Source organism: Nyctereutes procyonoides, unplaced genomic scaffold, assembly GCF_905146905.1.
Source record: "Nyctereutes procyonoides isolate TBG_1078 unplaced genomic scaffold, NYPRO_anot_genome, whole genome shotgun sequence".
Taxonomy (NCBI): domain Eukaryota; kingdom Metazoa; phylum Chordata; class Mammalia; order Carnivora; family Canidae; genus Nyctereutes; species Nyctereutes procyonoides.
The window spans coordinates 21,067,422-21,092,768 of record NW_026575117.1 but is presented as its reverse complement, the minus strand read 5'-3'; the positions used below and the strand labels follow the sequence as shown (position 1 = coordinate 21,092,768).

Sequence of the window (25,347 nt, the reverse complement as noted above, 5' to 3'; positions counted from 1 at the left end):
CCTTTTGGTTTCCTTAAATTCTTCCAATAAAATGTAATCGTTTTATGTATATAGGTCTTTTCTTTTCTTAAAGTCATGCATTGCTAATTTATGTAATTTTTAAAATTACATTTTCTAAATCTGTCTGCTGCATTGGCACAGAGTTTTAGAACAACATTGATAAAAGCTGAGTAGAGAAAATTCTTTTTTCTTTTGTTCTGATGGTGAAGAGAATGGTATCAGTTATGTTTTCATTAAGAATGTTTGCTACATTCCTACTTTGAGGAAGCTTTCATATACTTCTGTGTTTTATGACTTTTTCTACCCATTAATGGGTGTTACATTTTATCACTTTTTTCTTCATTTATCGAGTTTATTACATAGTTTTCTGCCTTAATCTGGTACATCTATACAAATTTTAAAAATTCTAGAATATCAACACAATCTTACATTACTGGAATAAATTCAAATTACTCCTGTTATGGTAACTTTAATTTATATAGCCGAATTGGTTTGCTTTTTTTGTTTTGTTTTATTTGCATTTATTTTCACAATTGACATAAGCCTATAATATCTCTTTCTTGTAGTACCCTGACCTAATTTAGATAGTAAGTTATACTGGCTTTTTAAAGTGAATATTGGAATTGTCCCTTTTTTGTATTCTCAGAGAAACTTTGCATAAAATTGGAATTAAAAAGTGGGGTATAATTTGCTCTAAAGTCACCTGGACTTTGTTTTTTTTTATACTGGTTGAGTTTTCACTGCAGATTCAAATATCTTAATAGGTATTGGACCATTGCGGCTTCCTCTTGATTCTTGGTTCAGTTTTATCAATTTTGTTTATTTTTGTAAATTTGCTCTCAGAAATGTTTATATACTACTGTCATCATATCAGTTGTAGCTGTAACTGTCATTATGTCCCTTTTTTTCACTCTCAACATTGCATATGTGTGCTCTCTTTTTATTTGATCAATATTGTCAGAAGGTAGTTAATTGCACAAATCTTTGCCAAAATACAACTTTGTCTTTTAAGAAAAATGCTTGTTTCAGTATGATTTGTAGGCAGTAAAATTCATTCCATTTTAGTAGACAGTTCAATGAATTTTGGGAAACACTGTCATATAACTACCACTACAATCAAGAGAATATTCCTACCACCAAAAGTGTTTCTTAGTGTCCTTTTGTGTTCAGTATCTTTTCATTTCCATTCTTTCTCAAATATTAACTTCATTACTGTCCTATAGATTTCCCTTTGCCTGAATTTCCTATAAATAGAATTATAAAATATGGGGCATCCCTGAGTGGCTCAGCGGTTTAGCTCCTGCCTTTGGCCCGGAGCATGATCCTGGAGTTCCGGGATCGAGTCCCACAATGGGCTCCCTGCATGGAGCCTGCTTCTCCCTCTTCCTGTGTTTCTGCCTCTCTTTCTTTGTGTCTCTCATGAATAAATAAATAAAATCTTTTTTTAAAAAAAGAATTATAATATATGTGATCATTTGTTTCAATTTTCTTCACTTAGAAAAATGACTTTGTGATTCATCCATGGTATTAAAACCATGCCCTATAAGGCTAATGAGGTTAAAACTAGCAGAAAGTGTAAAGCTCTTGTTTTTCAGAAAACTGTTTTCCCCCAATCAGCTATTGTATTTTTTCAGTGCCCACTAACAAACCCAATGGCTATCTCTACAGAAGCCTGGATTCAGGGTCACCTGATATGGTTCCAACTGTACACCACCAGCAAGGTCTCACATTTTATCCAAGATAATGAGTCCAAGACTCCAGCCAGTTTGTATCAGCTCTCAGAGCAGGCCTATAGTAACTTCTCCTTGTCCTGTGATAACCTCCTGATGTCAGGGGCTGGATTTTGTCTCCTTCTGGTGTTATGTCTCCATCCCAAAATAAACATAAGATGTATGTTACATCTATATTTGTTCAATGCACATGCTCCATCTTCCCTCATGAATAGTTCTAAGTTTCCTTGCTCTTTTCATTCATATATATGTAATCTCCTACTATAAATTTCCCCTTTTAAAGCTCTGCTCCTTAACCTGGAATCTCAGAGGTGATCTTTGGACATCTACAGCTGTTTCCCCAGGTTGCTGGCCTCTCAAGTAAAGCAACCTTTCCTTTCCAATCAATACTGTCTCTAGTATTGACTTTTCAGAGGTGAGCATCAGAACTGGAGTTTTAGAAACAATACTGCATAGACCAGCAGTTCATTTATTTTTATTACTGAGTAACATTCAAGTGTATGGATGTATTACAACATGTTTTTCACTTCCCAGTTGATGAACATTTAGGTTATTTCCTGTTTCCAGAGATTATTAATAAAACTGCTATAATCATTTGTATACGGGTCTTTATATGGACATAAGAACTTTTTCTTGGGCAAATACCTAGGGGTGGAATTGCTGGTTCCTATCATAAGTGTTTGCTTAAGTTTGTGAGAATCTGCTAAACTGTTTAAAAAATAGCTGTATAGTTATGAAAGTACTTGTTGCTCTACATCCTCACCAGTTTTTGATATTATCAGTCAGGGTATAAGTTGAAGTTTTAAATAGGTTTGTCAGAGTAAGCCTTGCTGAAAAAAAAAAACACATTTGAGCAAGACTTAAAGGAGGGAGAAAAAGTCATATATATGTCTGGGCAGAAAAAACAGGGTGTACCCTGAAGCAAGAATGTGGAGGAAAACAGTAGTAAGACATACATTCAGAGAAGGTACTTCTGGGACCTTAAAGATCTCAATAATATTTACTTTTACTCTGAGTAAATGGGGATTTTTTGTAGCATCTTAAGCAGTGGAAAAGAATGGCATTATCTTACTTTTATATTTTTAAGGATTTCTCTGGCTGTTGCGTTGAGAACAGGCTATGGCGGATCAAGAAAAGAAGTAGAGAAAACCATAAACTGAGCACTAATTGTAGTGTAGATCAGACCAGAATGCTAGCACCAGAAATCATGAGAAGATTTTAAGGTAAACAAAGATCAAATTCCTGGTAAAACAGTTATAGTGGGTAATTGGAAAATAGGACAAAAATGCTCTATAGTTTTTTGGCCTCAACCAAAATGTTGGATTTATCCTTAAAAAAAAAAAAAAAAAAGCATTGAAAAAAAAAAAAAGCATTGGATTTGGTAATATTAGAATCATTGGTGTTCTTGACCAAAACAATTTTTGGTGGTTTGGAAAGAGTAAAATCTTCCTGGAGTGGGGTTAAAAATGAAATGATGATGTTGAATATTGTCCATGTCCTTTGCTATAAATAGGACATAAATAGATAGCACTTCAGGTAAGAAGGCATGAAATTAAGGTTTTGTTTTTGTTTCTTCTTTTTATAAGAATGAGGAGATAAAATATGTGCTGGGAGGGATGACCCAGTATATTGTAGAACATAATGGAATAAAAGCGATGTTCTTAAAGGAAAGACCAGATGGAACTGACTCTTTAATTTAAAGAAGATTAATTAAATTAAAAGGATTGTTGTAGAGTAAAATTCAGGAGACTTCTTGTGATTTACTACTTCTCTGCTTGCAGATCTACTCCCAACTTCCTAATAAATCCCATGCCATATACATACTATAAGGCACTAGTGGTATTTGTTTGCCACTCCCTTGCTTGATAGTTGCCTCTTAACATGGGGCATGCTCCACTTGTCCTATGTCCTATGTCATGTCCTGGTGCCATGTGCTTTTGGAAGCAAGAGTTTAATTGGACTAAATTGAAGTTTTCCCACCTGGAGGCAATGACAGGTTACCAGGAAGAACAGTTACCCGGTAGCCAGTAATCAAGCCTGGGCAGGTGTCACCAACCATGGTCTTTCAGAAAAATCGCTGAGAATTCTATCAGAATTTAGAAGGATGCAGGACAGTCATGGGGTTCACTAACTCAGCATCTTAGCAAGACTTCAGAAATGCCTGATGTAGGACCCAGAAAGAATGGAAAAAAGCATAAGAGTTTGTTTACATCTAAAATCCCCAAAGCAAATAGGTCATTTGAAAAAGAGTTGGATTTATACAAAAAGAAAACCCCAACTTTAAGATGGGGCAGCCAGAGAAAACAAATCCAGGTCCTTTGGGATCTGGAGGAAAACTGTAGAAAGATATATGCTTTATAGCTGAAGGCCAAAAAACTGATAAATTGAGAGACAAGTGGATCTACAGCAGCCAAGCAGATAGGAAGATGCCAAAGCCTGGACTGACCCTCAAAAAAATTAAAGAGGAAAAAAAAATTAAAGAGGGATTAAGTAGGGATAAGAATCATTTATAGGAGCTGATCTCCTACTTGCCTCCCAGGGGAAGACTCCAAATATAAATATAAAATCTTAAAAAAAATACTTTATTTCATTTCACTTTCTTCTTGCTTTTGTAGTTTCTGATGAAAAGTTGGCCATAATTCTTAGCCTTGTTCCTCTAATAGATAGGTGATTTCCTCTATATATTCTTTAATATTTTAATATTAAATTTAATATTAATATTTTGTATTTATTGGGTCTTTGGTTTTCTGAAGTTTGGATATGATGCCCTTAGGAGTACTTTTCACAATTTATTCTGCTTGGTGTCATTTAAGTTCCCTGGATCTGTGGTTTGGAGTCTATCAATTTTTGAAAATTCTTGGCCATTATTATTTCAAGTATTTCTTCTGTTTTTTTTTATGTTTCTTCTCCTTCTGATATTCTAATTACACATATTTTACTCCTTTTGAAATTTTCCTAGCGTTCTTAGAGGTTCTGTTTTATTATTATTATTTTCTCTTTGAATTTATTTTGGAAAGTTTGTTGACTTATCTACTACTCACTGGTTCTTTCTTTGGCCATGTTCAGCCTACTGATGAGACCACTAAAGGCACTTTTTCATTTCAGTTACTGTGTTTCTGATTTCTAACATTTCCTTTAGATTCTTTCTCAGAATATTTATCTTCTTGCTTCCATCTGTTTTTGCATGTTGCCTATTTTTTTCCCACTGAAGCTCTTAACATTTAAAAAAGTGTTTTGAGGTACAGTTGACAAACCCTTAACATGTTACTCATAGTTATTTTAAATATTCTGTCTGATAATTCCAACAACTATGTCATAGCTGATGTTTGTTCTGTCTCTTCAGACTGTTTTTTTGTTGTCTTTTCATATATCTGGTAGTTTTTTGTTGAATGTCACACAAGTTATATCAGATATTAGGAACTGAAATAAGTAGGTGTCTACAGCGAGGAAGTATGTGAGCTGAGTAGGAGCTGGGCTTTGTTTCATGTTTGTTGAAGGTACAGGTGCCTGAGAATTCAAATATCTGTAGCGTCCTTACTTTTGCCTCCTTTTTGAACTTTGAGGTTCCCTACATACTCTTCCTCAGAAAAAGACTGTGTCTTGCAGCTTTTTCATCTGTAATCAGGAGGAGCCCTGTTAGTGTGGTGGTAAGATATGGAGCAGGGAGGGAGCATTCTATAATCTTCAATTAAATTTCATTCTTATGGTGGACCTAGATCTTGGGCCTGTGACCTGAAGAGGGGGTTTATTTGTTTTTTGTTTTGTTTTGTTTTTTCAAATCTTCCTTCTCAAGATGAGACAGGAAGGGTTGATGGCCTCGAGTGAGAGGAATGTCTTTTCCCAGGACTCTGGGACAAGTCTCTGGTAGTCCAGCAACTTGTCAAAATTATTCTTTAAACCCAACCAGTTATAGCTCCAGTGACTTTAGGTCTGGATAAACAGATCTGGGCCATGCCTGTCTAGATTTATCCCTTACCAGATGTGAGGGGTGGTGGTTTGCTTGCAAATCCACTCTTTGTTGGGTTCAAGAAGTCCTTGATTTTCAAATTGTCCTACTTTTTCTTCTTGTAAGGGTAGAAGTTATGACTTGTTGAAGTTGAGAGTTCTCTATATGGTTGATAGGAATGTTACAACTGCTCAAATGCACAGGCATTTTATTTGGATGTAATCATTGGTGACCCCTGGCTCTGGCTTATAAAAAATGCCAGAGGAATAGTAAATAGGAATAGTCATGTACTAAGGGATGCCTGCTTAGCTTGTACAACTGAAACAATGTTTTAGACTAGAAAAAACATACTAGGTGTTCTCACAGGAGAATTTGTGCAAGCAGACACACTATTTCTAGTTATTTATAACTTTTACAGCCCTGACCAAGCAATGGAAGCCACTTCAAGCTACAAAAGCTTAGATGAGAAAGTGGCCATTATTGTTCCTATGCTGACATAACAGTGAATCTGAAGAGAAAACCAAGGCATGCTAATCATAAATCTTCAATGGGTTGGACAAATCTTAGAACAATATTAATTCTCAAGGGATGTTCAGATTCTGTAACAATGGTGACTTTCAAAATGACTCTTCTGAGAAAAATTTTATTTCACATCATGAGTCATTCTAGCACAAATGAATAACACAGGTTGACCTTGAATGCAGTCAAAGCCCAAGGCACCATCAAGGTTATCATGTTGAGAAAAATTTGGACTATAACTCAAAGAAATGGTGTCATAGACTAAATTATGTCCGCCTCAAATTCAGAAGTCATAGCATTATTTAGATGCACTTCTTTATTCTTAATATTGTTTAATTCTATTCTCTTTTAGTGCTGATTAATCTTTTTTTAATAGATTTTTTTTTAATTTTTTAAAATTTATTTATGATAGTCACAGAGAGAGAGAGAGAGAGAGAGGCAGAGACATAGGCAGAGGGAGAAGCAGGCTCCAGGCACCGGGAGCCCGACGTGGGATTTGATCCCGAGTCTCCAGGATTGCGCCCTGGGCCAAAGGCAGGCGCTAAACCGCTGCGCCACTCAGGGATCCCAGTGCTGATTAATCTTATCAGAGGTTTATTAATTTTGTTAGTCATTTCAAAGAAATTAACTTTTAACCTTATTCATTCCTGTTTTTTCGAACTTCAATTTTTCCTTTTATTTTCACTATTTCCCTCTTACTTTCGTTGGATTTGTTATTGTTCTACTTTTAATTTTGTAAGATAGATATCTAATGAATTTTTAGCTCATTATCTTTTACACTTTTTTAACTCATTAACTTTTACACTTCTTAAAAATGTATTTATTTATTTATTATTTATTTATTTATTTATTATTTATTTATTTATGAGAGATACTGAGACATAGGCAAAGGGAGAAGCAGAATCTCTGGGGTCCCTCCCAGGACCCTGGGATCAAAACCTGAGCCAAAGGCCACCAAGGTGCCCCTGCACTATTTTTTTTTTTATGTAAGAATTTTAGGCTGTCCATTTGCTTTTGTTTTGCTTCAGCTCAACACTCTGAGTTATGATAGCTAGTATTTCCGTTATTCCATATTTCTATGTATTGCCTAATTTCAATAGTGATTTATTCTATGATCCATGAGTTGTGTGTGTTTGTTTTGTATTTCCAAATGTAGTTTTATTCTAGTTGTCTTTGATTATTGTAGTCTTCCTTCAGGCATTGTCATCAGACACTGAAGTCCCTACGATAGCAATTATTTGTAAGTTTTAAAAACTATTTTTATGACATGGCACATCAGTATTTTCCATAAATATTTTATATGTGCATGAAAAATGTGTATTCTTCAACTGTTACAGTATAATATTCTATGCATATTATTGGTTCTAATTTGGTAATGGTGCTGATCAAATCCTTCAAATTGCTTGCTATTTTTAAAATATGTTTATTTCATGAACTACTGAAAACTATGAAGACATAACACAGAATGAAATACATTTGTTGATCTCTCCTTGCAGATCTGTTATTTTACTTTCTTCTCTCTCCCTGCCTCTTCCTTTCCTTTCTCCCTCCCTCCTCTGTTGTTATATAGACACAGTTTACAATTTACAATTGACTATTAAGTGAACATTTTGCCATTATGCACTGATGCTCTTTAATGCTGCTAATGTTTTGGAATGTAATAGAGTTTTGTTTCAGTTCAATTTGACAATTCTGTCTTTTAACTGTGATTGATTGTGATTATCAATTGTGTTCATTATCTTCCCTATCATCTTATGATTATTTCCTATTTCTACACTTCTATTTTCTCTTTTCTTGATCTTGTTGTTTTTTTTTTCAATTTCAGTTTCTTACTCATTTTTCCTACTTCTATTTTTATTCCTTAAACGATTATCTTTAAATGTTATCATATAAATTTACAAACATAAAGTTAATCCATATTTTACTTATCCTCTCAAAATATGGAACATTTTTATCCTTAAATCTGTTAATGCCTTTCCCAGTATACATGCTATTATTACCCAACATTTTCATTCTGTCCTTTTATTTTCTACTAAATAAAAATTATTATTATTAATATTATGCAGGATATGTTTGTTTAAATTTACCTATAGATTTACCAATTTACACCTTAATCCATCCCTTTGTTGTTACTTTATAGTGGCATGTATGGCTAATTTTATGTGTCAACTTGACTGGGTTACAGGATGTCCACATATTTGGCTAAACATTATTTCTGAGTGTTTGTGAGGATGTTTCTGGATGAGATTATCATTTGAATTCGTCTATTTTTAGTAAATTTTTAGCTTTTTATCTGAAAATAAATTTTTCTCATAATTTTTCTTTAATTATAGTATTCTTGAGTACTCAATTAGAGGCTGACTTTTATTTTATCTTAGCAATGTAAAGAGAATATTCCTTTATCTTAGTTTCCATCTTTGCTTAAAAGGTTTCCTACAGTCTAGTCTTTGTTTTATTGGAGATTTGTCCTTTATCTCTGTCTGCTTTAAGATTTTCCTTTTGTCTTTGGTGTTCTTATGTTTTATTAATATATGTCTGTGTGGATTTTTATTTACTTATTTATATCCTTTCTGCATTCCCTACTTCCTATCTGTTTTTCATTTGTTCTGAAAAGTTCTCAGCCTTGATCTTTTCAAATGTGCTCTCCGTTTTATATATTCTCTTTCTGGGACTCAGGTGAGAGATTTATGATGCCTTTTCCATATATGCTCTATTTCTCTTTTATATGTGCTGCATTCTGGATTATTTAGACTTACAGACTTATTTTATATTATGTGACTGATAATATCAATATCTAAAGTTCATATAATTATCAATTCTTTGGTTTTTGTTTTTGCTCTGTTTTATTACTTCTGAATGCAAGATTCTGTGTGTGTTTGATGATCTTTGTCAACTGATATTTTCTTTATATGTAAGAATACTGATGGTCTATTTGTTTTTTTTGTAAGAGAGAATATTTTCATTTAATTCTGCCAAGTTCCAGAAGTCAATACTGTGCTATGGAAAGTTTCAGATAGCTCCACGTGTCCCAGGAGGTAGATAAAGTGGTGGTAAAAAAATAAACCTGGAATTTTAATGGCTTACGATGGTATTCCTAATTGTTTTTATATATGAAAATACAGATATGCAAAATGCAGGCATACAAAATATCGTATTTATATATGGAGTTTACAAAAATACAAAAACATTCAAATTTTATATTTTATAAATATGTTTATATAACATATTTGTTTATACTATTTCTCACTCATGCTGTTTTTGCTTTTAATGGGTAATCCATGGATGACAGTATATCTTGTTCTTACCTCAAGATCTAGGCCATCTGGAATGCTGCTAATTACCAAGAAAAGGGGAAAGTTATCTAGCTAATTGTATATAATTTCTGAAAGCTTCCATCCAGAGATCACACAAATCACTTCAACTCTTAATTAATTATTCAAAGCAGGTTCCATGCATGTATTTAATATAAAAAACTGAAATGTGCTTCCAGCATCCTCCTTCCATTACTTTCTGATTTTGTTATGTTTAACATTTATTCTATGGTTCTAACATTTACACTGAATTTCATAACTAATTTTTCCATTTTCTTCAAATCTCAGTTTTATATCTAAGTGGATTTCTTTTTTTACCACCAGTACTTTCCAACTGTGGCTTCTCAGTTATTGAGATCTTAATTTTGATTCATCTTTTTTTTTCCACTTGCATTTCATAATCAAATTTTTAAGACAGGCTCTTGGACTCTATTCCATGATTTCTTGCATATTCATGAATTTATTTCTTTTATACTAAAATGTCAACTTAACTGAATATAAAAAGTCTTGAGTCACGCTTTTTTCATATGTATTTCATAAATTCTTCACTCATTTTTAACATAGGATTATGTGCAAATGTCTAATGTCATTCATATTTTTCTTTTTTGCATAATTTGTCCGCTGGATGTCTCTAGGATGCTTTTAATTTTTAAAACCAATTTAAATCTAATTTTATCTTTTTCAGTTAAACTCTGCTGTGCTTTTTAATGTCATATAGTTCGGAGATATGGTAAATTCAGTAGCCTTTACCTTTACAACCTCTACCAATTTCATCTCCTGGGCTTGTTTTTCTGTTCGATTCAGAAATCTAAATATTTATCGGATTGTAACAAAGATACAGAAAATGTGCGTATCATGTCTAAAGTGAATTAATTTTATTTTTTATTTTTATTTAAAATTTTTTTTATTGGAGTTCAATTTATCAACATATAGCATAACACTCAGTGCTCATCCTGTCAAGTGTCCCCCTCAGTGAATTAATTTTATAAATGTGGATACTCCAATGTGAATAGTATATGGATAAAAAACAGCATAATACCAGCATTCTGGAGGTTCCTTCATGCTACATGCCAGCTGTTCCTTCTCCAAGTAGTGATCATTTTCCTGAGTTTTTTTTTTTTAAGATTTCATTTATTTGAGAAAGAGAGAGACAGAGGGAGAGAGAGAGAGAGAGAGAGAGAGAGAGAGAAAAGGGCACTAGCAGAAGAACCTGCAGGCAGAGGGAAAGGAAGAAGCAGGCTCCCTGCTCCCCAAATGCAGGGCTCAATCCGAGAGCCTGGAATCATGACCTGAGCTGAAGGCAGATGCTTAACCTACTGAGCTACCAAGGCTCCCCTATTTTCCTGACTTCTAAGAGCTAAAAAGTATTGCTTATTTTTTTAAAAATGGAAAACAAAATAAAATTTTGTTTGATCAATAAAATTTCACATAGACACAAAGAAAGATGGAAGGTAACATAAAGTTTATACAGTTTTTACCAATAAAAGCAGTTGTTTACAGATAGCATAATGTCAAGTGAAAAGAGGCATGTATATTTTCAACAATCACATTTGAATAAAATTTTTGAGCAATTTGAAAGTAGACAAAATTTCTATGCCTGAAGCTATCCTTGATTGTACTTCTGTGAAAACGATGGTTAAGTTTTGATTCATTCTCATATTTTAATAATACTTTTTTTTTAAACCTTAGGTTAGTGATGATAAGCCTATTTAGCAAGGTCTTTGGGAAAAACTTTTAAGTATTGCATACAAATAAGCATGAATCATAATCACACAGGCCCATTAAACTATTAAACAAAAAAACTACCAGCATACTTGAAGTCCCTCTTCACTATCCTGACTTCTAATACCAGATAGTTTTTGTATACTATATAAGTGGTATCATACACTATTTTTTTGTGGCTTCTTTCACTCAACTTTATATTTGTGAGATTCATCCTCATTGTTATGGCCAGTTATACTTTGTTCTTTTTCATTGCTGTCTCATATTTTATTGTGTGACTAAACCACAGTTTACCCATTCAACCATTACTAGGTATTTGTGCTTTTTTTGGCTATTACAAATAGTGTTGCTATGGGCATTTTTATATGTCACATGTCTTCTGGGGCAATGTAAATAAATATTTTAAGTATATACCTAGGAATGGAATTGTTTAATTGTAGGGTGTGCATGTGTTCAGATTTAGTAGATTCTGCTGAAGAGTTATCTAAAGTGTCCATTCCTATCAGCAATAAATGAGAGTTCTGGCTTCTCCGTGTCCTTCTCAGTACTTGATACTGTCTGATGTCTTCATTTTAGTAATTTTTAGTGGGTTTGTAGTGATAACGCAATGCAGTTTAAGATAAGTCATTTAATAGCTCTGTACTATTCAACAGCTTTTTTCTACTCATACAAATATATATTAATTTTTAAAGATATATTAATTTTTTATTCAACATTTAACACATAATTATTTATAATATACTACTGAACGAAATTATCCCTGCTTAAGAAATAGAACATTATCTTTGTAGAATTCCTCATTTGTCTTTGAAATTCAGTATTTTGTTTTCTTTTTTACTAGTTAATCATTATTTTTAACTTATATATTTTGTAGTAATATAGTTCCAGAAGAAGTGGAGATAATCTTACTCTCTACCTCAAAGTCACCTTCTTTGTTTCATCTTCTTTACTTATCCTCCTCCTATTTCTTACCTTCCACCCAATTGCCAAATATGTTAAAATATGTGACTGGTAAACATTTATTTGGGCATTTTCTTCCAAAACATTTCTTCTTTCTTCACATTTTCGTATACATCGTTTTCCCTGTAGATCTCATACTAGTTTTTAAATCTTTTTACTCAGCCCTATATTGCAGTATCTAAGTTTGTATATGTATTGTTGTATAGTTTTCCATAATATGACCTATCGCAAGTAACTTGTTTGTTTCCTTGTTTGTTGCCCATATATATATATATATATATATATATATATATATATATATATATACCAAATATAATTTCATACTCAAAGATGCTGTCCAGCGTCAATATTCCCAAACAGTACATGAAGGTTCCTACATCCTTCTCTCATTGTTTTTTTAATTTGCATTTCTCTAGTTATTTCTCTAGTTATAATATATGCCAACATTTCTTCTTATACTTCATATACTTATACTTCATTTTGTTTTTTTGAGAAGTCATACCTTTTGTTGTTGATATAAAGACATTCTTATGTATTATTTATATATTCTAAATTAAACCTTATTGGTTTTAGATATTGTAATGTCAGATTTTTTTCCAATGTGATTGGTCTGCAAATTTTAACTAGGTGTCTGTCATTCAGAAAAGATTTTGTAAGTTTATTTTACAAGCAATCCTAATGAATTCTTTTATCAATGTTAATAACTTGGCTATGGATTCAGCTTCTTCTAATATTTTTCTTAGTTTTATTGCTCTTTATCAACTTTTCCTAGAATACAAACATGCCCTCTTAATCTATAAATAAAGCATTTTCTTCTTTTCAGGAAAGTACGCTTATTGAAAATCTTTGGATTTGTAAATATGTGTTCTACATTCATGTATTACTGTGTTATGTTGTCATAATTGGTATTACTGAATATATGTTCTCTTCTCATATTTAGTAATAACAATTATGCATATATTGTATTTCCTTTCTCTTCAATATCTATTATTTGATCTTTGTTTTATTTAGTCTTTTTTTTGTTCTTGTGTCCCAAAATACAGAGTATAAATGTGTATGTATATGTGTACACACTGCTTCTAATGTTGATTTGATTTCTATAATTGTTTCCTATCATTTTCTTCTGAGCTCTGTGGTATCATTTCATATTTTTAGTATTACTAATTTTTTTCTTCATGTTTTCTTTAATTCATTTGAACTCAAGAAGATTCGAGTTAATTAGAAGCTGTTGATTCACGGTAACATTCTTCTATTGGTATTTTCTTTATAAGCATTTTCCTCTTACATTGTTCTTTTCCTACTCATTTAATTTTTTATCTATGTGTATGTCAGTTCTTTCTGATTTTTACTAATTTTAAATAGGGCATGTATACCTGGTTCAAATATTTGCTGAAATTAATTAAGGATGAGAGATGAAAGCTAAAGTGCTGAAAGTTTAGGACAGACTTTCACCATCTCTGTTTTGTCATTCCCTAAAGGAAAGTCTCCTGTCATTATTTACCCTTCTCATGTCTGTTGAGCAGAAAGTCTTCAGAGTTTTCACAGGAAAGCCCTATGTTCCACATGTCTATGATGTATTTAGCAGCTATTTATTTTTGTCTGGCTTGGATTAGCTACCACCAAGATGACTCTTCTTGTCCACTTTCTGTAAATATGACATTTCCATGTGGTTTCTTATTCAGCCTTTCCTCACTCATCAGCCTTGTTTTAGAGCACCTGTATTCTGCTCACACCTTCTATGTAAGGTTTCATTGACCCTTTCAGAGTTGTGTCATCTACTTTGAGGGAGCTCTGCACAATTTAAAGTATCTATAGAAGTTTGCACTTGCTCTTGACACCTTCTGCCATTTTGGTCGCAATAATTTTTTAAAATTTCTGTTTGGAGATTGTGATTTGGGGTGTGACTATCTCTGAGTCCCATTGAAGATACAGCTTTAATTTCTTATATTTGGTTGTTGTTTCAGTTGGCATTCAGAAGAAAATGGATAAAATTACAGAAGGGAAGAATGCTTACTTTACTGAAGTTGGATAAAACTGGTCAGTAAAAATATTTTTAATTGTTTATCTTTTAAAGTTTATTATTATTATGAAATGTTTTACATTTTTCTATGGGATCAGGTGGTATGATGCTTTGTGGTGAGTGTGTAATTACTGCAGAATGTAAAATTTGGGACCCAAACAATGTTGGTGCATGCCAAGAATTTGAAAATCAACATCCAAACAGCAGTAGAATTTGCTGAAAAACAAAATGTAAAGTTATTATATCACTTAGTTTTATTAGGAAATCATTCTGGTATTGGGCACCACTGAGGAGATTGCCATATGTGATATAAATACATTTATTAGTCAGGAATATTTTCAGGTACAAGTGATAGAAATTCAGTTGAAGCCATCTTAAGTAGAAAGAGAATTTATTGATTCCTACAACTGGGTACTCTAGGAATGGTATTTACTTCGTCTTGTATTGCTGCAAAATGCTGGTTATTTTCAAGTCATTCATATGAAGAACACACATCACTCCTAGAAGAGAATTTCTTGCTCCCAATATCCACACATGAAAGATTCCTCTTTCCTATTGTCCATACTGTTTGACCCACCTTGGATCATATGTCCATGCAGGTGTATGAGAATGGGTGGTACAGTCCGCCAGGAACAAAGCATGCAGAGTCACTGAAGTCTCTTCTGTTTTGTTTTGAAAGGTATTAGCACAATGAACAAACCATAAGACTAATCTATTTCATTGATCTTTATTCTTTAGTTGCAGATTGAAAGACCAATGTCTCTGGGTTTTTACCTTGGTAGCTCCAAGTTTTGTAGGGAATTCTAGGTTCAAAGAATCTGTCATTTCTGGTGGAAGTGAATGAACTAGGCTTCAGAGTTTCTGTAATCATCTTAAATCACAGGGAGAGACACGGAAAACAGAACATTAAATGTAGAGGAACTGAGTCCTTTGTGGCATCATTTGATCGCTATCAAGTGTTGGCCAAAGAGACTCTTCCTCTGATTGTCTTCATATGTGAGATAATAGACTTTTTTTTTTCAGTTTTTTAAAGGCATTGTAGGGGCAGCCTGGTGGCTTGTGGTTTAGTGCTGCCTTCAGCCCAGGGCCTGATCCTGGAGACCTGGGATGGAGCCCCACATCAGGCTCCCTGCATGGAGCCTGCTTCTCCCTCTGCCTGTGTCTCTGCCTCTCTCTGTCTGTGTCTCTCATGAATAAATAAATGAGATCTTTTTAAAAAAAGGCATTGTAGATCAGGTATTCTGTTACTAATAATCAACAACATGGTAAGTAATAAAGCAGGACATTTTGGTCCTTAGCCTTCACTAATAGTGTAAAAATATTTTTCTGAAAATTAAAAATCTACTAATCTGGACATGTCATATTCACTTTAATGTTCTTCCTATAATGCCTACTATTCTATCTGTTTCTAGAATCTGCCTCCTATGTAGGATATCCACATTTCACTTTTGACTTGACTTGCTAACTTGGTTCATCCTTCCGAGTCCAATCCAGCTTCTTCATTATCTCTAAGGTTGATCTTTTTCTTACTATTTAGTGATAATTTGGCCACTTGTATTTTCTCTTCTATTTGAGTCATTACTATTTATTAGCTCTCACATGACTCCAGCATAAATAAGTGACCTACCTTCTAGTTTGCTCTTTCTAAGTGACTAAGCTTCGTGTAGAGACATGGCATCAGTCCTTCTAATATGATTGGGTTTAACATGGAGCTGATCCTCAGCAAAAGTTTTATACATTGAAGAATAATGGGAAAGATGGAACAATTGGTGGGAAATTAAAAAAAAAACAAAGTTTTTTGATTTATTATTTCCATAATCTTGATCCCATTTGACCCATGTTCTAGTATATTAAACTATGGATAAATTATTATTATTTTTTTAATATTTTATTTATTTATGCATGAGAGACATATATAGAGAGAGGCAGAGACACAGGCAGAGGGAGAAGCAGGCTCCATGCACCGGAAGCCCGACGTGGGATTCGATCCCGGGTCTCCAGGATCGCGCCCTGGGCCAAAGGCAGGCGCCAAACCGCTGCGCCACCCAGGGATCCCTGGATAAATTATTTTTGAAGTATTGCTTGAGTAAAACAGATAAGTCATAGAGAAATCATGGCCTTATACAATCTAGTAGTTAACTCCTAGGAAAATAATCTATTAATAATTCAGGAAATTAGTTGAAAAACTCACTTTGGCTGTCTGGTCATTAACATCTAATGCACTCAGCTTTTCTGTACCACAGTGTACAACTTGGTGATTTTCCCAGGGCTAAAGTCCAAGTGAAGCTCATAGGCTTGTAGGCAAAAAGAAAGGAAACAGAAGTGCAAAGGACAAATTAGAGTTGTTTCTTATTTATGTTGCCTAAATCTGAGTGAATGCCTTGTTAAAAATATCAGTCCTAATGTTCTTAAATATCATATATTGCATTTCTGCATTCTAATCAGTATTTCAATATATTTTGTATTGATATTTGAGTAGGAGATGATGAACTTTCCTCCTAATTATTGATTTGGCTATGACATTTCCAGATTTCTTTTTGCTATATCCTTATTTTCTGCAACTGTAAAGTTTGCGTGGATCCAGTGTAAAAATTGCATTACTCATTTAGCTCCGTAGCACATGTTCAGCTTGTTGCATCTGAACTCAATATGGTGCATATTTTTTCTGCTTTGCATGTGAATATAATTCAAGATGCTTGTTTTAATTTTAAATGCCTACATGATCTGGCTTCTAACTAGAGAATATTTAAGGTACGTTTCTGATTATCCATATTTATTATTTAGATGGGAGTTCAGAAAAATCACTGAACAGCCAGATTTTTTTCCTTTATAACTTTAGTACATTTATGATGTTTCAATTGCTCTGAGGATACATACTTTAGTTTATCTCTTAAAAGGTAATCAAAGCTGTTCAACCAGTTGTGTGAAATTTGAAAAGCATCATTAAATTCATTAGTTGCTAAACAGCAAAGATGAGTTTATATTAAGAAAAAGACTTCTAAATGTGTGGATGCCTTCATTTTGAAAAACATACATAATAAAAATGACAAATTATGTGGTGAACACCATTCTAAAATATTTAGATGTATTTATGGACTTGAACCCCCAAAATAAGCACTCTAATTATTCCATTATGTTGGAAGGGAAACTGAAGCACAGTGAACAAATTACTCAAGGTCAAGCAGTTAATAAATGCCAGTGTTAGGATCTAAATCCAAGCAGTCTAGCTAGATTCAGAAGTTGTATATTTGATGGCAAAGAATACTGCCTTTCAGGTAGTTGGTAGGTTGGATTGGGAAACAATGGGGCCAGGTGTGAGGGGAGGCAAAGAGAAAGGGTAGATTTTAGGTCAAGCTCTACCCCTTCTGGAATTCAGGGCCTAATTGCAGCAAAGGATTTACTAAGACTTTATTTGTGTGTGTGTGTGTAAAAGATAGGATACAACTTTTGTACCCTTCAGGTTGGAGCTATCTAAGGGTGAAAAGGCAGCATTTTCACTGAAAATGAAATACATGTTAGCTCATTACTTTCCATGCAACATGTCAAATGAAGTAGTCCAATCTCAGAAAGGTAAAAAAGGTAAAATCACAAATAATATATCACCCTTACATGCCAACCTCTTCAATGAGATATCTTTAATTTTGTTTTTTTCTGAAGACTGAAAATAGAAAGTTCAAGTGAGCTAAACAGCTGCTGCTTACAGCCGCACCTCTCAATTTCCACTCTTTTTTTTTCAATCCCTAAGTATGACTATCCAACATCTTTTCATTAGTATCAGTATTTCCACTTTAAAAAATTTCATTCCAAAAAATTAAAAAATAAAAAATTTCATTCCTATTTTTGTATAATACTAAAATGTATAATAAACACTCATTTTTTAAAATAATTTGAACACTCACAATATACAAATCAAGATGGTAATGAACACAAAGCCACCATTTAATATTTTGAAGTGGAGCCATAGGAAAATAAATAAAAATCCAAATTTGGTATATAAAGGTAATATAGTTCATATCTACAATACATATAGATAAATTATGTAAATGTCAAGCATCTTATGTATTCATACATACCAGCTACCTCAATATCTCTAATGCTGTTGTGAATCAAAAAACTGAGAGTTTTCTAATTTTTTTGACTTGCTGTTATGTACCATATTTACACTATCATGTTATTTGCAATAAAAACTACTGTTAGTTTGTGGTCTAGGGGCCTTGCATAATAATCAGGAAAATTAGACTTCTATGTCATTTTTACTGAAATGGCTGCTGAGTGATTTATTTTCCTTTCTCCTACTTCTGTTTAATCATCTTCAAAATGAGAAGAATATCTAGTCATTGATATAAAATACCATCCAATTATTATACATTTTAAATTAAAGAGTCCAGGGTTATTTTAAGTACTGGAATGAACAAATAGTAATTTTATAAGTTGTTGATGTATTATAGAAATAATACAGAAATCACCTCAAGTTTTCCACTTTAAATTAAATTTCTAAATCAGAGGATTCAATAAAGAGTAATGAAAATATTTCAATGAGAGTAAAACCATTTCAATTACTACAACCATACTCTTTATGTTTTTTTCCTTCATGAACACATTACTGTATTTCTCAAATCAAACCCTGGATGAGAAAGAATCAATTACACCTCAATGTAAGGCTCTGATAAATGCTTCTTAAATCTGCATGACTTACTTAGTTTTTTGTGTGACATGTGCACACACATACATCTACAATCATTTAGAAACAATGTTTAAAAGCACAATGCAATTTTCCCAGATTGGAATGGAAACATCTAGGTAATTACTTGAACAAATCCATTTCCCCCTCCTTTTTTTTTTTTTAACCCTTCCTTACTTTCCTGTCTTGTTTTTTATCACTCAGCTTTTTGTTTTCAAGCTCATATTATTACACTAGGCACTACTCCTCATGATGGCAAGAACAACGTCTTTGCCTTTATGGAACTTACATAATGTTGGAAATGGAGAAGCAAGGAAAAAATAAAGCAGAGGAATAAACAGTAAAATTAGTTATTGTTAATATTTTAAAGCATTATTGAATTTAGTGATATAAGAGTTCGCTATAACAGAGAGTGACTAGGTGTCATCTTTATGTTGGGTGATGAGGGAAGTCTTCTCTGATGATATGATAAAGACGTTATGAGGCAGTTGTGGCAAGGGGGGAAGAGGATCAGGAAAAACAAATGATGCCAAATTTCTCAGGTGGAATAGAAGGTAACTGAGGTTGGGGCAAAGTGGATCAGCAGAGAATTAATAGGGCAATTTTATAATTCTATTTCGTAATTCAGATTACTAAAAGGTAAACATAAATATCTGCTGGTATGGACCATAAACCTTCTCTCTCAGCTATATTGGGAAGAGTATGCACTTAGAAATCACAAAATCAAGCTTTTGAATCTTGGCCTGGCACCTTGTAGCTGGGTGATAGCATCTCAGCCTGTTTTAAATTTGGACAATGTAATTTAATTTCCCGAATTGCTGTAAAGGTCCTGACCTAATATATGACACACAGTAGTTACTCATACTGTAGCTATTAACTTTCTAATATTTCAAGCTCTGTTGCTTGACAAAGCTATGACCTCATCCATTCATACATGTAGCTTCTCATTCCCTCACTAGATAGTCATCCACTGGTTGACAACTGCGAAAAAAGGCACAGAGGTAGTTGTTATTCCTTGCTTTAGCAGGCTAGGGGATGACAAAGCTCAGGGCAGAGGGATGATCATGAACAAGGTACCTCTGCTAATCTATCATAAGGAGGATTTGGGACTCTGCCAACATAAGGATCCAAGACAAAAACTAGAGTTCTCCAAAGCTGCTGGAGATTTTTTCCTCACCCAAAATATATATGTTTTGTTTGTTGAAGAATAATGTGGGTGTTATTCCTGGATTACTGTAGAACATGCTTCAAAGTTACTGAAGCACATTGGGCACTAAATAGTTCTCCTTCTGGCTCTATGTTCTCCCACCAAAAATTTGGTCTAGGGAAGGGGGTTTAGAAGCAGATAAATGGAAATATGGGTTACTGTTAAGAATGATGCTGAGTAAGATGTGCATTTGGAGGGAGCTATGACAAGAGGGAAGGAAGCAAGGAGGAAGTTCACAGAGGATATTACTGTTAATATAACAATTTCACCTGTCTCCTGACGGGTTTCCATTGTAAGGTTTGCATACATATTTTACCTCTCAGCCAAGTTTTATTTTTAGAATGACAAAAAACCCCAGAAAAGTATTGGGTAAATAATGTTAAGTATTGGAATAGCTTCTCGTGAAGTCTCCCAGTGGCCTTCGCCTATACAACTTACCTGTGCTTTTTTTCAGGTGAAATTTGTGACTCGAGTATGGTATTTTGCCTTTTCATTTTCTCTCTACTGCTTCTTCTTTCCAATGTTACTGAAATAAAAATGATTCTGCTCATGTAGCTGGACATGCTTTGAATATAGGACAGGCTTTGTTACATTTTTCTTCCTGTAGACAAGAATCTATTTGAGCTTGAATCAAGGGTCACAGAATAAAACTAATCAAGAAAATAGAGAAACACATGTTTCTATACTCTGGCGGTAGAAACTGAATTCCCTCTGGCTTTGTGCCCATCTCGCAAATCCATCCCTTCTCCCTGGGTACCTTTGTGGGCTGGCTCTATCTCCGCATGACTCTGCTCACAGTACTAAGGGCCAGGTGTATTTATCCTTCCTCTATTCTAACAGCCACCTCTATATCGATGTACTCTAATATGGTATCTCTGGACAAAAATTTGCTCCTGGTATTAAGACTCATATATCCAAACTTTCTTGACTTCTCCATTTAACCTTTTGCCGATGGCTCAAAGTGTAATAATTTGCTCACTCAAACCTATTTTGTATTCCCACCTCACCCAACACTACTACTTGTATCATTGATTCTTCATTCTCCATTAACTTTCAGTCTCTCAATTATCAAGTCCTGTCAATACTGTCTTCTTAATTTCCTATAGATCTGTCCTCTACTTTCCATCTGCATTGTAACCATTGCCTCATTTCAGACAACTGGAAAGCTCACCTGAAATACTGTATACTCATAAATGGTCTCCTTTCTTCCATTCTTGTCCTCCTTGCCAATTATATACACAGCTACCATGTGATCCTTGCCATTTACCCACTTAAAATCCTCAAAAGATTCATCACTGTGTTCAGTTAAAACCCACACTTTGTCGGCATGGTATGCAAGCCCCCTCCAGTTGTGGGTCTTAGTAAGTGGTTGCCAATCTTCCTGCTGATTTTTGTCTCTCCCTTTTTGCTCCCTCCTCATGTAGGTACCCAGCCTGAGCTGGAACTACATGATAGTTTTGTACTTGCTAGATTTTGCCATTGCTTTTTTTTTTTTTTTTTTTTTAAGTTTGGTTGTTTATTTTTAAGTAATCTCTCACCTAACCTGGGACTTGAACTCATGCCCCTCTCCCCTGCCCTCCCATCAAGAGTCACATGCTCTTCTGATGGAGACAGCCAGGAGCTCCTGTCATTTCTTTCCTATGTTAATTGTTTGTACCTGTATATTTGCCACTGCTTCTGCTTCCCCCTTACACACTCACTCATTTTTTTCATTCTTCAGTATAGATGTCAGCTCCTCCAGGGAGCCTTCCCTGATTTTCCAAAGTCAGAATTAGATGTCTCTATGTGCTCCTTAGTAACACAGGAGGAAGTGCTAATTACTAGAGTGACCTATCACATTCTTGTGTGGCCATTGGATGGTCTGTCCTCCCACATGTACTCTTTCTCTTCTTATCCTTTAGACCATGAGAAGTTCAAATCATAGTAGCTACTTAATAAATATTTATTAAAAAATAAGTGAACAAATGTCTTCTTCACATTGAAATGTTGTTATATAGTTAAATGATGCTATCAGAATAGATGTGGAGGGCAGCCCGGGTGGCTCAGCAGTTTAGTGCTGCCTTCAGCCTAGGGTGTGATCCTGGAGACCCGGGATCGAGTCCCACGTCATGCTCCCTGCATGAAGCATGCTTCTCCCTCTGCCAGTGTCTGTGCCTCTCTCTCTCTCTGTGTGTCTCTCATGAATAAATAAATAAAATCTTAAAAAAAAAAAAACGGATAGATGTGGAATATGCTGCCTTTTTCTGCCTCCACAGATGAAGCATCTATGAAGTGGGTAGCCTAACATATAGAAAGTTACTTTTTTCTTTTTAAAATTCATTTTCAAATAGCTTTTACAGGGTAGGTAGACATAATCACTGATAGTCTGAAATTCTGTCATAAAATGGTATTTGTTATATGCACATACTTTTCAGTTATAGGTAAAAAAAAAACCCCTCATATTCTATGATTCTAACTATGTTCATTATTCACAAGATAATTATCAAAAAATCTTTTTTTGTTAATAAAATAATTCTTCACTCATGGAATGAATCTTTTTTATTTAAATATTAGTATAATCAAAGTACTAGAAATAAAAAATATAAAAATATAATTTTTTCCTATTAAAAAAATGGAAGAAACTAGAAGATAGTCTAAAAAGTGTTCTTTAGAAGAAAATCTAAAGAATCAGTCTTCTTCCTAATCCTTATTCTTGATACTTTCTACTCCATCGGCATAATAAATTAGAAGATTTTTGGTGAGTACTCTTATGTTAGTGTGGGACCAAACTAGTCTATTGCTCTGATTTACACGAGATGTTGATTAAGGGGGCTTAAGAACACCATTGAGTAAGTGCAAAATTGTGATGTACAGAACCACATTTAAAATTGTTTCTAAAAATTGAATGTCACGTTATGGTAGATTGAAAGCTTTCATACATACAGAGAGAAAAAGAGTCTATGACATGGGATATTAAAGGAGCACAGTGAAAAAAGGAAACCAAGATAAAAAGAGTGAGAAAGGAAAATATATTTTAACAGCAGGAAATGATATGACATGACATGAAAAAAAAAAAGAATAATAGTGTAGAAAGACGGGTGGGAGAACTAAAAGTCAGAATTAATGACAAAAATTAAAAAGTCTGTTTAAAGAAAAATGAAAAGAAAATATAAAGGAGAGCAAAAGGATCTTTCAACTATGAATTTTGGTGCCCAAATATTGTTTTATTTCAAGAATGTCAGGATAGTATTTTTATATTGCATTATTTTCAGAATTTTCTTAAATTTAAAGTGTAAGATTCTTCACTTTGACAATGTGAAGGCACACAGAACATCAGTGTATCATTAATGCAGTGGTCTCCAACTGGTTTGGCTTAGTGCATCAGGATACTCTGTGCCATTTGTATCCTTAACAGCTGGGCTATGACACTGCTAGCTGAGCAGGTTTTTACTATTTCTTTAATTTTTTTTTTCTTTTTAATGCATTTAAAAGAAATGTTACCTGGACACTTGGGGGCCAGATAATTAAGACTGTAGTAATAAAATATGGGTGTATAGCTTTTTTAAAAGTAGAATGTTGTTGCTTTATTCTCTAACCTCCAGCTTCTCAGGAATCTAACACTCAATAGTTAATTATTTTCTTCCTTAGTGCCTTTTTTTGGAGTCTGTTACTGATATTAACTACTTAATTTTATCCCAGATGCATGAAGGCAGAATATTATAATAAAAATAAAAATATTCACCTGGAATATTAAAAAATTAAACTTCATAGACTTATCCTAATGGCAGATGATAAGCTCCAAAATATAAACCAGGTTATTTTCTGCCCATACCCCCTCCCCCCATTAACAATGTAGTGATAGAACTCATTTGGCAAAGTGGTTGCTAAAGTTCATACCAAAGAAAAACAAACAGATAATGCTGGAGCTATAGCAAATGTGAGACAAATATTCATTTTCTAGGTTTAAAGCCTTTAATGCATCTCAACACAGATTTGCCGAGACTTTGTGATTTTGAAGGTACTGTGTTAGAAAGACAGGCAACAGGCAGGGAAGCATACCAGAATATAATAGACACTAAAAGCAAAGTATCACAAAGGTATGAAGCGTTCAAAGGAAGAAAGGCATCATCATTAGCTGGAAGAATCAGGAAATCTAATAAAGGATAAGCCATTTGAGATAGGTTGGATTTGGAGGATCGAGACATAGGGTATGACTACTTAATTTCCACTGTGATTCCTCAAGTTCAGGTACTCATCCTACTTTATATGATATCATCCTTTTGCTGATTTCTTCCTGCATTTCCAACTTTGTGTCCAAGCCCTCCACCATGTAACCTCACTGAGAAATAACCATACCAAAATCTAATCCGTGTCTCCTGAGTAAACCCAACATTTTTTTTTTCCCCCCAAGTCACTTTGCTCCTACTCTTCACTACGCTCTCTGCTCGCTTCACTGCCTTCTCTCCTTACCTGAAACACGTTGCAAACGAATACAGGAGGTTTGGTTCACTGTCAACGTCCTCCCTGACCCCTCCTTGAAGAACTCTGTTACCTCCCAGGGATTTCCACATCTTCTTATTTGCTGTTTGATTACTGTGTCTCGATTTAGGGATCACTTCAACTCTAAGCAAAGTAGGAGGTTCCCGAGGGCATGGGGGACACGGGGTGGGGTGGGGGGGTAAAGTCTGTGTCTCCAGGCCCAGGGCCTTGCAGGTGGTTACGCACCCAGTGCCTGCGGTTCCCCCATAGGAAATCAGAGCTTGGCAGAAGGCAGGATGCGCACGCAGAACTAGGGCTTGTCCAGTGAGGTTCCCGAAAAACCAACTGTGGACCCGGGGTTCACTGCCTCCTCCGACTGGGGGGCCACTAGGAGGGGGATTCCAAGGGCTGAGGCCGTGCAGCCCGGGAGCCCCAGCGCTACACGCAGCAGCAAAGCAGTTTGATTGACGGCGCTAGCGCGCAGTCCTCCCCGCCCTCGGGGTGCTTTCCCAGCCATCCCCTCCGTCTTTCTTTCCAGCCCCTTCATTCTTTTCCAGAATCCGGGAAAACACCTTCCTTCCTTTCAGACTGTGGGGGAAAAAAAACCCGGGGGCTTTCCTGCGTCTGGGAGCGGGGATTCCCCCTCCACGACCGCGCACTTCCCACCCCGCTGCCCAGGCGTTGGGCGAGCGCCGCGGAGGCGCGCGCGGGGCCCGGGGGCGCCCCGACCCCGACAGCACGCGGCCCGGGGCTCGGGGGAAGGGTCCGGCGCCCGGGAGCCCGCTAATTAGGC

At 34.7% G+C, this 25,347-nt stretch overlaps 1 long non-coding RNA gene across 1 annotated transcript; it reads right to left on the bottom strand.

Annotated features, from left to right (window-relative positions):
• Positions 1 to 14,653: 14,653 nt before the first annotated feature.
• LOC129515098 (uncharacterized) lies at positions 14,654 to 24,642 on the bottom strand. Its single transcript, XR_008665522.1, has 3 exons — positions 24,546 to 24,642; positions 20,535 to 20,622; positions 14,654 to 15,079 (listed from the first exon to the last, which is right to left on the bottom strand). It is a non-coding gene; the product is annotated as an uncharacterized LOC129515098 (long non-coding RNA).
• Positions 24,643 to 25,347: the final 705 nt, after the last annotated feature.